The sequence below is a fragment of the Astyanax mexicanus genome, chromosome 9 (genome assembly GCF_023375975.1).
Source record: "Astyanax mexicanus isolate ESR-SI-001 chromosome 9, AstMex3_surface, whole genome shotgun sequence".
In the NCBI taxonomy this organism is placed as follows: domain Eukaryota; kingdom Metazoa; phylum Chordata; class Actinopteri; order Characiformes; family Acestrorhamphidae; genus Astyanax; species Astyanax mexicanus.
In genome coordinates this window covers 38,978,464-38,991,010 of record NC_064416.1, presented here as the reverse complement: position 1 = coordinate 38,991,010, position 12,547 = coordinate 38,978,464, and the positions used below count along the sequence as shown (strand labels likewise).

General features: G+C 31.8%; 1 long non-coding RNA gene, 6 other non-coding genes and 1 pseudogene across 7 annotated transcripts in view; 4 read left to right on the top strand and 4 right to left on the bottom strand.

Annotated features, from left to right (window-relative positions):
- Positions 1–12,547, top strand: part of LOC125804591 (uncharacterized) — a 349,596-nt gene that overhangs the window by 23,614 nt on the left and 313,435 nt on the right. The window lies entirely within an intron of this gene.
- Positions 392–605, top strand: LOC125804650 (small nucleolar RNA U3). Its single transcript, XR_007440808.1, has one exon. It is a non-coding gene; the product is annotated as a small nucleolar RNA U3 (small nucleolar RNA).
- Positions 2,181–2,394, bottom strand: LOC125804638 (small nucleolar RNA U3). The gene has a single exon (XR_007440797.1). It is a non-coding gene; the product is annotated as a small nucleolar RNA U3 (small nucleolar RNA).
- On the top strand, positions 3,643–3,856 carry LOC125804637 (small nucleolar RNA U3). The gene has a single exon (XR_007440796.1). It is a non-coding gene; the product is annotated as a small nucleolar RNA U3 (small nucleolar RNA).
- On the bottom strand, positions 5,436–5,649 carry LOC125804678 (small nucleolar RNA U3). The gene has a single exon (XR_007440833.1). It is a non-coding gene; the product is annotated as a small nucleolar RNA U3 (small nucleolar RNA).
- Positions 8,190–8,341, top strand: LOC125804668 (small nucleolar RNA U3; annotated as a pseudogene).
- Positions 9,216–9,429, bottom strand: LOC125804665 (small nucleolar RNA U3). The gene has a single exon (XR_007440823.1). It is a non-coding gene; the product is annotated as a small nucleolar RNA U3 (small nucleolar RNA).
- On the bottom strand, positions 11,337–11,550 carry LOC125804666 (small nucleolar RNA U3). The gene has a single exon (XR_007440824.1). It is a non-coding gene; the product is annotated as a small nucleolar RNA U3 (small nucleolar RNA).

The following is a 12,547-nucleotide window of genomic DNA, read 5'->3' as shown; positions in this document are numbered from 1 at the left end:
TTATTCGTGGTTTTTTTGTATTGGTTTCAGTTCATACCTGTTTCCTCCAGACTGTGGAAAAAATTGAACTCATCACTCTCTATCCTATGAAAATCCACTTCTGCCAAATACGGGTTCTTCCACAGTATCCTTTTCATGCTAATTACAGTGAATACATGTTACTGTATTGGTTAAAGTCTTTTTCAAATGGTGGAAAAGAAGCCAAAGACAATGTACAAATCATAAAATAAATAAATAAACAAGTGAAAATATGTATTTAAATGTAAATGTATTAAAAACAATGAATTCTCATGATCAGATCAGCTGATCTCAGATCTGAAGGAGGAGGATCTAGAGTGAGGGTGAAGTGTAGAGTGTAGATGAAGAGTTCTGTCAGTAGAGATGAGAAACTAAGACTATACTTTCAGGGATCTTTTCTATAGTTTATAACTTGGAAAATTGTTCTGAAAGTGTTACGTCTCTCTACCCACGATGACGAGTCGTGATACTTCTTTCTGAACGTGAATCTGATGGAGAGTAATGAGTAAAATCATCTGCTCTCTGTTGTTGATGAACGTTCCTGCTGTGTTTCACAGTCTGGAGGAAAGAAGTATGAACTGAGTGGTTGGCAAACCTTTTGTTGATGTTTAAGAACTTTAGCAGCACTCCTGTGTCTGATCTGCTCATGTATAACATCAGATTTTTTTTTATTATTAAACTATAAAAGAAACCTGATAAAATAGCAGGTTTAAATTTAGCAGCTTCATTTTAAGACGTCAAATATCTACTTACTTGTATTACTTCAGAATGTTTTTGGGCTTTGGTTTTTTTTTCTGATTGTCCTGAAAATTACATAGACTCTTCAACAAACATTTACATGGATTATTTCTGGATTCAAAGCTCTGGGTCTTTTCAATAAAACAGGTTTAATTTTCTAAACTACTAAAAGTCTTAATTTTATATTTAGTGGAGCAATAGCACCACATGGTATTTATCACATTATGAAATTGTATTTTTCTGCAACTTTATTATTTATTTTTTACTCAAAGAAACAGATACAGAACTACAGTCTGTAATTACAAAGTGTATCCAAAGTGTTTTATACACTCAGTGGAGCTGCAGGAATGTAAAATATGTACAGAAACAAAGCGGTGGTCATAATTGTATGCTTAATCTTAGTATCTATGAATTCGGAGAATTCTGGGAATTGTAGTTCATGGATTGACAGAGGCAGAGAAAGTGTAACAGATAAATACTTATAATACTTGTAAAATTAATAAAATAAGTGTCATTCCACCGAAATGGTGAATTTCAGTCACCAGGAAATTACGTGTATAACTTTGAACACAAAATAACATTGACATAAATGTTATTATTAAGCTATAGTGTCTTGTACATTGACCTAATTGCAAATGCAAAATATATAATTAAAACTTGAATAAATAAACACTGAAAAATAGTATTTATGCGTCTCCACTCTCTAACTATAAACTTTACCATGAAAAATAATTATTAAAATCCTTCAGAGATGTTTTTTTTACATTGTTGCGTGACTCCAAATCCCATCTATGCTTTAAAAATCTATTTTATTCATAATAAATTCATAATGTTAAATTAAAATACACATTTTAGTTCTATCCCTGGGTTTCTCTCAGTCCTCACTTAGTTCAGTGTTCTATTGAAGTTTAAATCATTTCAGTTATTAACATTTACATGATTAAGATTGGCTTGCTTTAAGATTAAATATAAATTTTGAAGCTTTAATACATTTACATCTGTTTATTTTATTGTTTTTATATATATATGTTACACTTTCTCTGCCTCTGTCAATCCATGAACCCCTCATTTATAGATACACAGATCAAGCATAACATTATGACCACCGCTTTGTTTCTATACATATTTTACATTCCTGCAGCTCCACTGAGAGAATAAAACACTTTGGATACATTTTATAGTTACAGACTGTAGTTCTGTATCTGTTTCTCTGTGTATTTTTTCATTGCTACTCTTTTATCTTGTTCTTCAATAATCAGAACCACAAAGAAAAGAAAAACACCACAAAGCAGATATTATTCAGCTGGGGGATTATTTGCTCCCAGCACTGTAGAAAATATCACTAGGACGGTGGTGGTGTATGAGGTACAAATTTGTGTTGTGTTGGTGCTGTGCTTTTATAAACATTTATAAAAAGTTCAGCAACCACTCAGTTCATACTTCTTTCCTCCAGACTGTGAAACACAGCAGGAACGTTCATCAACAACAGAGAGCAGATGATTTTACTCATTACTCTCCATCAGATTCACGTTCAGAAAGAAGTATCACGACTCGTCATCGTGGGTAGAGAGACGTAACACTTTCAGAACAATTTTCCAAGTTATAAACTATAGAAATGATCCCTGAAAGTATAGTCTTAGTTTCTCATCTCTACTGACAGAACTCTTCATCTACACTCTACACTTCACCCTCACTCTAGATCCTCCTCCTTCAGACAAAAAACATTACATTCCCAACACGAAACTAGATTTTATTATTTTGTTTAGTATTTAGTTCCTCCAGACTGTGAAATACAGAAGAAACATTTGTCAAAAATTAAAAACAATAGCAGTACAAGAAATGAACACTATAGCTCCAAACTGACATACTATGACAACTAAGAACACAGAATTAAGTTAACTTTCTCGTGTTTATATGCTAATAAGTAGCCCTAAATAATCGTGGGTATACATACCAACATATTTTAAAATACATAAAAAAAACACAAAACTACACATTATCTATGTTAAATCTTTAAATCTTTAAATAAAAAAAACTGGAATCAAATTCTACTTAAAATGCTGTTTGGTGAGTCTGAGATCTAGCCTGAGTGTGACACAACGACATGTTATAATATATAATACTTCCACCTGACCATCAATATTATAGAAGAATCCTTATTTTTTCCAAGTGGTAGAAATCAGCTTCCAGAGGATAAAGAGGATTGTTTTTTTTTGTTTGTTTGTTTGGTGTCAATCTCTGGCACATGTTGCTTCTGTATTTCACAGTCTGGAGGAATCAGGTATGAACAGAGTGTTTAGACAGAAACCAGTAAAAAAGAAAGACTGTAGTAATAATAAAAGTGTAAGTAATAAAATCTAGTTTCTTGTTTGGAATATAATGCTTTTTATTTGATTTACTAAATAAGAGGTAATCTGAGATTCTCTGTGTTCAGTTTATTGATACATGGGAGTGTTATTAAGTACTGTTTATTTTACATGCACTGTTTCAGTATAAATGTGTTCCAGTCTCTAAAGTGCTTTAGAAAAGCTTTTATTCATATATTCAGATGTGTTTTATTGGTTGTTACAGTGTTGAAGGAGGAAGAACAGAGTCTGATTGTGATTCTCTGTAAACAGAAGAAGAGCAGCAACAATAAATTCATAGATAAAGACATAATAAATAAATAAATAAATAAATAAATAAATAAATCTGAAGTGTAAGACACAACAAATAAGCCATGTGCTAGATAATCACAGTGTCAAAACATGTATTTAAATGTTAATGTATTAAACAATGAATTCTCCTGATCAGATCAGCTGATCTCAGATCTGAAGGAGGAGGATCTAGAGTGAGGGTGACGTGTAGAGTGTAGATGAAGAGTTCTGTCAGTAGAGATGAGAAACTAAGACTATACTTTCAGGGATCATTTCTATAGTTTATAACTTGGAAAATTGTTCTGAAAGTGTTACGTCTCTCTACCCACGATGACGAGTCGTGATACTTCTTTCTGAACGTGAATCTGATGGAGAGTAATGAGTAAAATCATCTGCTCTCTGTTGTTGATGAACGTTCCTGCTGTGTTTCACAGTCTGGAGGAAAGAAGTATGAACTGAGTGGTTGCTGTACTTTTTATTAATGATTATAAGAAAAGGTTTACTTACATAAGGTGGATTTTTTTTGGTAGAGTGGATGTAATGTGTCTGATACTTTTATTAATACCAGCGTTACAAGCACTTACACCTCGCACACACCGCAACCATCCCAGTGTTAGTCACTACAGTGCTGAGAATAAATGAAACACCAGCCAAATATTATCTGCTCTTCTGTGAGATTCTGATTATTGAAGAACAGGGTGAAAGAATAGTAATAATAAAATTAACAGAGAAACAGAACTACAGTCTGTAATTATAAAATATAAACAAAGTGTTTTATACACTCAGTGGAGCTGCAGGAATGTAAAATATCTGTAAAATGTAAATGAGGGGTTCATGGATTGACAGAGGCAGAGAAAGTGTAACAGATATATATAAAAACAATAAAATAAACAGATGTAAATGTATTAAAGCTTCAAAATGTATATTTAATCTTAAAGCAAGCCAATCTTAATCATGTAAATGTTAATAACTGAAATGATTTAAGCTTCAATAGAACACTGAACTAAGTGAGGACTGAGAGAAACCCAGGGATAGAACTAAAATGTGTATTTTAATTTATCATTATGAATTTATTATGAATAAAATAGATTTTTAAAGCATAGATGGGATTTGGAGTCACGCAACAATGTAAAAAAAAACATCTCTGAAGGATTTTAATAATTATTTTTCATGGTAAAGTTTATAGTTAGAGAGTGGAGACGCATAACAAATACTATTTTTCAGTGTTTATTTATTCAAGTTTTAATTATATATTTTGCATTTGCAATTAGGTCAATGTACAAGACACTATAGCTTAATAATAACATTTATGTCAATGTTATTTTGTGTTCAAAGTTATACACGTAATTTCCTGGTGACTGAAATTCACCATTTCGGTGGAATGACACTTATTTTATTAATTATAAGTATTTATCTGTTACACTTTCTCTGCCTCTGTCAATCTACAATTGTCAAACTACAATTCCCAGAATTCTCCGAATTCATAGATACTAAGATTAAGCATAACATTATGACCACCGCTTTGTTTCTATACATATTTTACATTCCTGCAGCTCCACTGAGTGTATAAAACACTTTGGATACACTTTGTAATTACAGACTGTAGTTCTGTATCTGTTTCTTTGAGTAAAAAACTAAATAATAAAGATGCAGAAAAATACAATTTCATAATGTGATAAATACCATGTGGTGCTATTGCTCCACTAAATATAAAATTAAGACTTTTAGTAGTTTAGAAAATTAAACCTGTTTTATTGAAAAGACCCAGAGCTTTGAATCCAGAAATAATCCATGTAAATGTTTGTTACAGAGTCTACGTAACTGTCAGGACAATCAGAAAAAAAATCAAAGCCCAAAAACATTCTGAAGTAATACAAGTAAGTAGATATTTGACGTCTTAAAATGCAGCTGCTAATTTTAAACCTGCAATTTTATCAGGTTTCTTTTATAGTTTAATAATGAAAAAAATTCTGATGTTATACATGAGCAGATCAGACACAGGAGTGCTGCTAAAGTTCTTAAACATCAACGAAAAGTTTGTCAACCACTCAGTTCATACTTCTTTCCTCCAGACTGTGAAACACAGCAGGAACGTTCATCAACAACAGAGAGCAGATGATTTTACTCATTACTCTCCATCAGATTCACGTTCAGAAAGAAGTATCACGACTCGTCATCGTGGGTAAAGAGACGTAACACTTTCAGAACAATTTTCCAAGTTATAAACTATAGAAATGATCCCTGAAAGTATAGTCTTAGTTTCTCATCTCTACTGACAGAACTCTTCATCTACACTCTACACTTCACCCTCACTCTAGATCCTCCTCCTTCAGATCTGAGATCAGCTGATCTGATCAGGAGAATTCATTGTTTTTAATACATTTACATTTAAATACATATTTTGACACTGTGATTAGCTAGCACAGGACTTTTTGTAGTGTCTTACACTTTAAATAAATGCATTTAAGCATATTTTTTATTTATATATTTTGTCTTTATCTGTGAATTTATTGTTGCTGCTCTCCTTCTGTTTACAGAGAATCACAATCAGACTCTGTTCTTCCTCCTTCAACACTGTAACAACCAATAAAACACATCTGAATATATGAATAAAAGCTTTTCTAAAGCACTTTAGAGACTGGAACACATTTATACTGAAACAGTGCATGTAAAATAAACAGTACTTAAAACACTCCCATGTATCAATAAACTGAACACAGAGAATCTCAGATTACCTCTTATTCAGTTAGTGTCAGTAAATAAAAAACATTATATTCCAAGAAACTGAATTTTATTACTTTATTCAGTCTTTATTTTGTGCTGGTTTATGTCTAAACACTCTGTTCATACCTGATTCCTCCAGACTGTGAAATACAGAAACAACATTTGTTAATTATTGATGTTATTAGAAGCTGGAGCAGCTGTGTTTAAAAAGAGCCTAAAATGAAGCTGCACCTCGAGTCTAAATAAGGGGAAAAGGGAGGAGTGTCATGTTAATATGCTAAAAAGTAACTCTAAAAGATTGTGGGTATACATACCAACATATTTTAAAATATATTGTATAGAAAATAAAACAGGAAATAACACATTATCCATGTTACCGCTTTAAATATTAAAACGGGAATCAAATTTCTTTAAAAGTGCGGTTTGATGAGTCTGAGATCTAGCGTGAGTCAGAAGTGTAGCGTGTAGAGGAAGAATTCCCCCAGTTAAGAACTCAACACCGCATTTTAAAAAGTGATTGTGAGTGTAGATCAGAGGAATTTATGTTATCAGGTTGAATGAATTTACCGGCCAGTTCAACTCAATAAAAAGAATTCAGGGAAATTCAACCAGAAAACACAAAAATGTTTGTTGAGAAACTGAAAAATGATTTTATCTAATATTTAGTTAATGTGTTCCAGTCTCTAAAGTGCTTTAGAAAAGCTTTTATTCATATATTCAGATGTGTTTTATTGGTTGTTACAGTGTTGAAGGAGGAAGAACAGAGTCTGATTGTGATTCTCTGTAAACAGAAGGAGAGCAGCAACAATAAATTCATTGATAAAGATAAAATAATCTATAAATAAAAAAACTATTAATAAATCAATAATAAAAATTTGTACATATACAAATACAATATGTAAATACAAATAGAAACACAAACTATGCTCTTATAATCAATAACATTGTGCACAAGCATCTAACCATTTTATGAAGCTTACTTTTGTAGCTAAGAGAAGATACCCTGAGTGGAACAACTTCACAATGATGGTGAGGGAAGCCACGCCAATGAGAAGAGGCTGAGACTTACTGACAGAAAAACTCCACGAGGAGTGATCCGAGGTGATGATGTCATAACCTCTGAAATGAAAAAAAAAAAAAAAATATATATATATATATATATATATATATATATATATATATATGAGTTAAATTATTAATTTTAAGTTGTTTAAATAGGGAATACAGTTTACTTAATTTAATTAAGTTTGAAAATAGTTCAGCGTTTTATTTAAGCTCAAGTCATTTCAGTTATCGACAACTAAATTACTTAAGTTATCTTGCTTCACATTTTATATTATAAATATTTGGATCAGACATAAATGTGCCGCTGGAGTTTTTAAACACTGAGCTTACTCTACTAATAAGCATTATCTTATATGAACTTACTTTCTTATTTAAACACCAATAGAAAGATAACAATCCATGTACTCTTAGTACATATAGTGGTACAATCAGTTGAGCAAGTCACTCTTTTTTCTGCTGCTCAAAATTTCTGTTACATGTTAGATTTTCTGGTTTGTTCCAAAAATGTTTTTAATCCAGATTGCAGTCTTGGGTTTTGTTCTTGCTAAAATCAAAAGGAACAGTTCATGTATTTGATTGGTCAGAGAGCACCACGCCTCCCAACTACTACAAACCCAGGACTGGTGCATTAATTCAAACTCTTAACTTGAAAACAGTCAGATAATTAGTTTAAGCTGATTTAAGGTAACTGTTTTTATTTAAACTAACTTGATTTAAAAAAAACTTAATTAAATCATTTGTTACCAATTAAAGCAATTTATTTAATTTGGTTTAACAATTCTCCTTTTTCAGTGTATGATATCAGAAACTAGAGCAGCTGTGTGTAAAAAGAGTCTAAAATAAAGCTGCACGTCGAGTTTAAATAAGGAGAAAAGGGTGGAGGGTTGAGTTAATATGCTAATAAGTAGCTCTAAAGGATTGTGGGTATACATACCAACATATTTTATCTAGAGTGAGGGTGAAGTGTAGAGTGTAGATGAAGAGTTCTGTCAGTAGAGATGAGAAACTAAGACTATACTTTCAGGGATCATTTCTATAGTTTATAACTTGGAAAATTGTTCTGAAAGTGTTACGTCTCTCTACCCATGATGACGAGTCGTGATACTTCTTTCTGAACGTGAATCTGATGGAGAGGATGAAAGAAATATGAGCTGAGTGGTTGTTAAACTTTTTATTAATATTAATAAAAAAAGGTTTATTTCGTGAATGCACATTTTTTAATACAACGTGTCCCATGTGTCTGATTCTTTTAATTGTTCCAGCGCTACACACACTTACGCTTCATACACCACCATCCCAGTGTTACTCACTGCAGTGCAGAGAATATATAATCCACCAGACAAATAATATCTGCTCTGTGGTGTTTGTCTCTCCTGTGTGGTTCTGATTATTGAAGAACAGGATAAAAGGAGGATAATAATAAAATAAACAGATAAACAGATACAGAACTACAGTCTGTAACTATAAAATGTACACAGTGTTTTATACACTCTGTGGAGCTGCAATAATGTAAAATATGTATAGAAACAAAAATTATAATTAATGTATTATAACATTACTCAAATAACTCCTTTAAATCAGGACCTTTAATCCAGGATCCAGTCCTGGATTTGTAATATTTGGTAGGTGTGGTGCTCTCTGACCAATCAAATACATGAACTGTTCCTTTAAATTACAGCAAATCTAAAAAAATCCAGGACTGAATTTTAATAATTATATTTAATGATACGTTTATATAAGTTTTTATAGTTAGAGAGTGGGGACATTCAACAAATTTAATTTTTTTTATTAATGCAAATTATTTTTTTTATTATTATTACATGTTTGTTTTATTATTATCCTTCTTTAATCCTGTTCTTCAGAAATCAGAAGCCTACATGAGAGAAAAACACCACAGAGCAGATATTATTTGTCTGGTGGATGTTGTGCTGCTTCAAATGATGTTAATCACAGCAGGGCTGCTCGAGCTTTTAAACACTGAGCTCAACCTATTAATTAAACCTTCTTATTTAAACATCCACAAAAAGATTTACAATCACTCTGATCATACTTCTTTCCTCCAGACTGTGAAACACAGCAGGAATGTTCATCAACAACAGAGAGCAGATGATTTTACTCATTACTCTCCATCAGATTCACGTTCAGAAAGAAGTATCACGACTCGTCATCGTGGGTAGAGAGACGTAACACTTCCAGAACAATTTTCCAAGTTATAAACTATAGAAATGATCCCTGAAAGTATAGTCTTAGTTTCTCATCTCTACTGACAGAACTCTTCATCTACACTCTACACTTCACCCTCACTCTAGATCCTCCTCCTTCAGATCTGAGATCAGCTGATCTGATCAGGAGAATTCATTGTTTTTAATGCAGTTACATTTAAATACATATTCTGACACTGTGATTATCTAGCACAGGGCTTTCTGCAGCGTCTCACACTTTAAATAATTTAACCGTATTTTTTATTTATTTATTTTATCTATGAATGTATTTTTGCTGCTGTTCTTCTGTTTACAGAGAATCACAATCAGACTCTGTTCTTCCTCCTTCAACACTGTAACAACCAATAAAACACATCTGAATATATGAATAAAAGCTTTTCTAAAGCACTTTAGAGACTGGAACACATTTATACTGAAACAGTGCATGTAAAATAAACAGTACTTAAAAACACTCCCATGTATCAATAAACTGAACACAGAAAATCTCAGATTACCTCTTATTCAGTTAGTGTCAGTAAATAAAATATAAATAAAAAACATTATATTCCAAGAAACTGAATTTTATTACTTTATTCAGTCTTTATTTTGTACTGGTTTATGTCTAAACACTCTGTTCATACCTGATTCCTCCAGACTGTGAAATACAGAAACAACATTTGTTAATTATTGATGTTATTAGAAGCTGGAGCAGCTGTGTTTAAAAAGAGCCTAAAATGAAGCTGCACCTCGAGTCTAAATAAGGAGAAAAGGGAGGAGTGTCATGTTAATATGCTAAAAAGTAACTCTAAAAGATTGTGGGTATACATACCAACATATTTTAAAATATATTGTATAGAAAATAAAACAGGAAATAACACATTATCCATGTTACCGCTTTAAATATTAAAACGGGAATCAAATTTCTTTAAAAGTGCGGTTTGATGAGTCTGAGATCTAGCGTGAGTCAGAAGTGTAGCGTGTAGAGGAAGAATTCCCCCAGTTAAGAACTCAACACCGCATTTTAAAAAGTGATTGTGAGTGTAGATCAGAGGAATTTATGTTATCAGGTTGAATGAATTTACCGGCCAGTTCAACTCAATAAAAAGAATTCAGGGAATTTCAACCAGAAAACACAAAAATGTTTGTTGAGAAACTGAAAAATGATTTTAACTAATATTTAGTTAACGTGTTCCAGTCTCTAAAGTGCTTTAGAAAAGCTTTTATTCATATATTCAGATGTGTTTTATTGGTTGTTACAGTGTTGAAGGAGGAAGAACAGAGTCTGATTGTGATTCTCTGTAAACAGAAGGAGAGCAGCAACAATAAACTCATAGATAAAGATAAAAAAATATATAAATAAAAAAACTATTAATAAATAAATAATAAAAATTTGTACATATACAAATACAATATGTAAATACAAATAGTAACACAAACTATGCTCTTATAATCAATAACATTGTGCACAAGCATCTAACCATTTCATGAAGCTTACTTTTGTAGCTAAGAGAAGATACCCTGAGTGGAACAACTTCACAATGATGGTGAGGGAAGCCACGCCAATGAGAAGAGGCTGAGACTTACTGACAGAAAAACTCCACGAGGAGTGATCCGAGGTGATGATGTCATAACCTCTGAAATGAAATTAAAAATAAAATATATATATATATATATATATGAGTTAAATGATTAATGTTAAGTTGTTTAAATAGGGAATACAGTTTACTTAATTTAATTAAGTTTGAAAATAGTTCAGCGTTTTATTTAAGCTCAAGTCATTTCAGTTATCGACAACTAAATTACTTAAGTTATCTTGCTTCACATTTTATATTATAAATATTTGGATCAGACATAAATGTGCCGCTGGAGTTTTTAAACACTGAGCTTACTCTACTAATAAGTATTATCTTATATGAACTTACTTTCTTATTTAAACACCAATAGAAAGATAACAATCACTCAGTTCATACTTCTTTCCTCCAGACTGTGAAACACAGCAGGAACGTTCATCAACAACAGAGTGCAGATGATTTTACTCATTATTCTCCATCAGATTCACGTTCAGAAAGAAGTATCACGACTCGTCGTCGTGGGTAGAGAGACGTAACACTTTCAGAACAATTTTCCAAGTTATAAACTATAGAAATGATCCCTGAAAGTATAGTCTTAGTTTCTCATCTCTACTGACAGAACTCTTCATCTACACTCTACACTTCACCCTCACTCTAGATCCTCCTCCTTCAGATCTGAGATCAGCTGATCTGATCAGGAGAATTCATTGTTTTTAATACATTTACATTTAAATACATATTTTCACTTGTTTATTTATTTATTTATTTATTTTATTTATTTATGTCTAAACACTCAGTTCATACCTGTTTCCTCCAGACTGTGAAAAGAATTGAACTTATCTCTCTCTATCCTATGAAAATCCACTTCTGCCACTTGGCAAGAAATACGGGTTCTTCCACAGTATCCTTTTCATGCTAATTACAGTGAATACATGTTACTGTATTGGTTAAAGTCTTTTTCAAATGGTGAGAAAGAAGCCAAAAACAATGTACAAATCATAAAATAAATAAACAAATAAGTGAAAATATGTATTTAATTAATTAATTAAATTTTAATGTATGTTGGTATGTATACCCACAATCCTTTAGGGCTACTTATTAGCATATTAACACGACACTCCTCCCTTTTCTCCTTATTTAAACTCAAGGAGCAGCTTCATTATTTTATTTTTTTTGTTTAGTTTACATTTATTTTCCATTTTTCTCTGTTGCTGGTCAGCAACAGAGGCTTCACAGGAACTGTGTCTCCCTGTTTTTGTTCCCGGTGACATTAAAAAGTGGATGTAATGTTTTTATAATTGTAAATATGGTAAAAAATATGGTGTAAAAATCTGAAATGTCATAATTGTTGTGTCGGTTATAAAACCTGAGAAACAAAGTTATAGAAAACTTTCCAGCTTAATCTTTTTTTGAGTTATTAATCCTGTAAGAATTAAAAGAAGTGTTACTAGATGAAGAAACCAAGGGATTACAATATCACACATTCCCAAGATTAATTTCATTTCTGTCGCACTGTTCAATTCACACCCTATTAAAATAAGAGATCACTTCCTGTGACATCATTATTGAGTAAATTACACTACACTTGTCTATT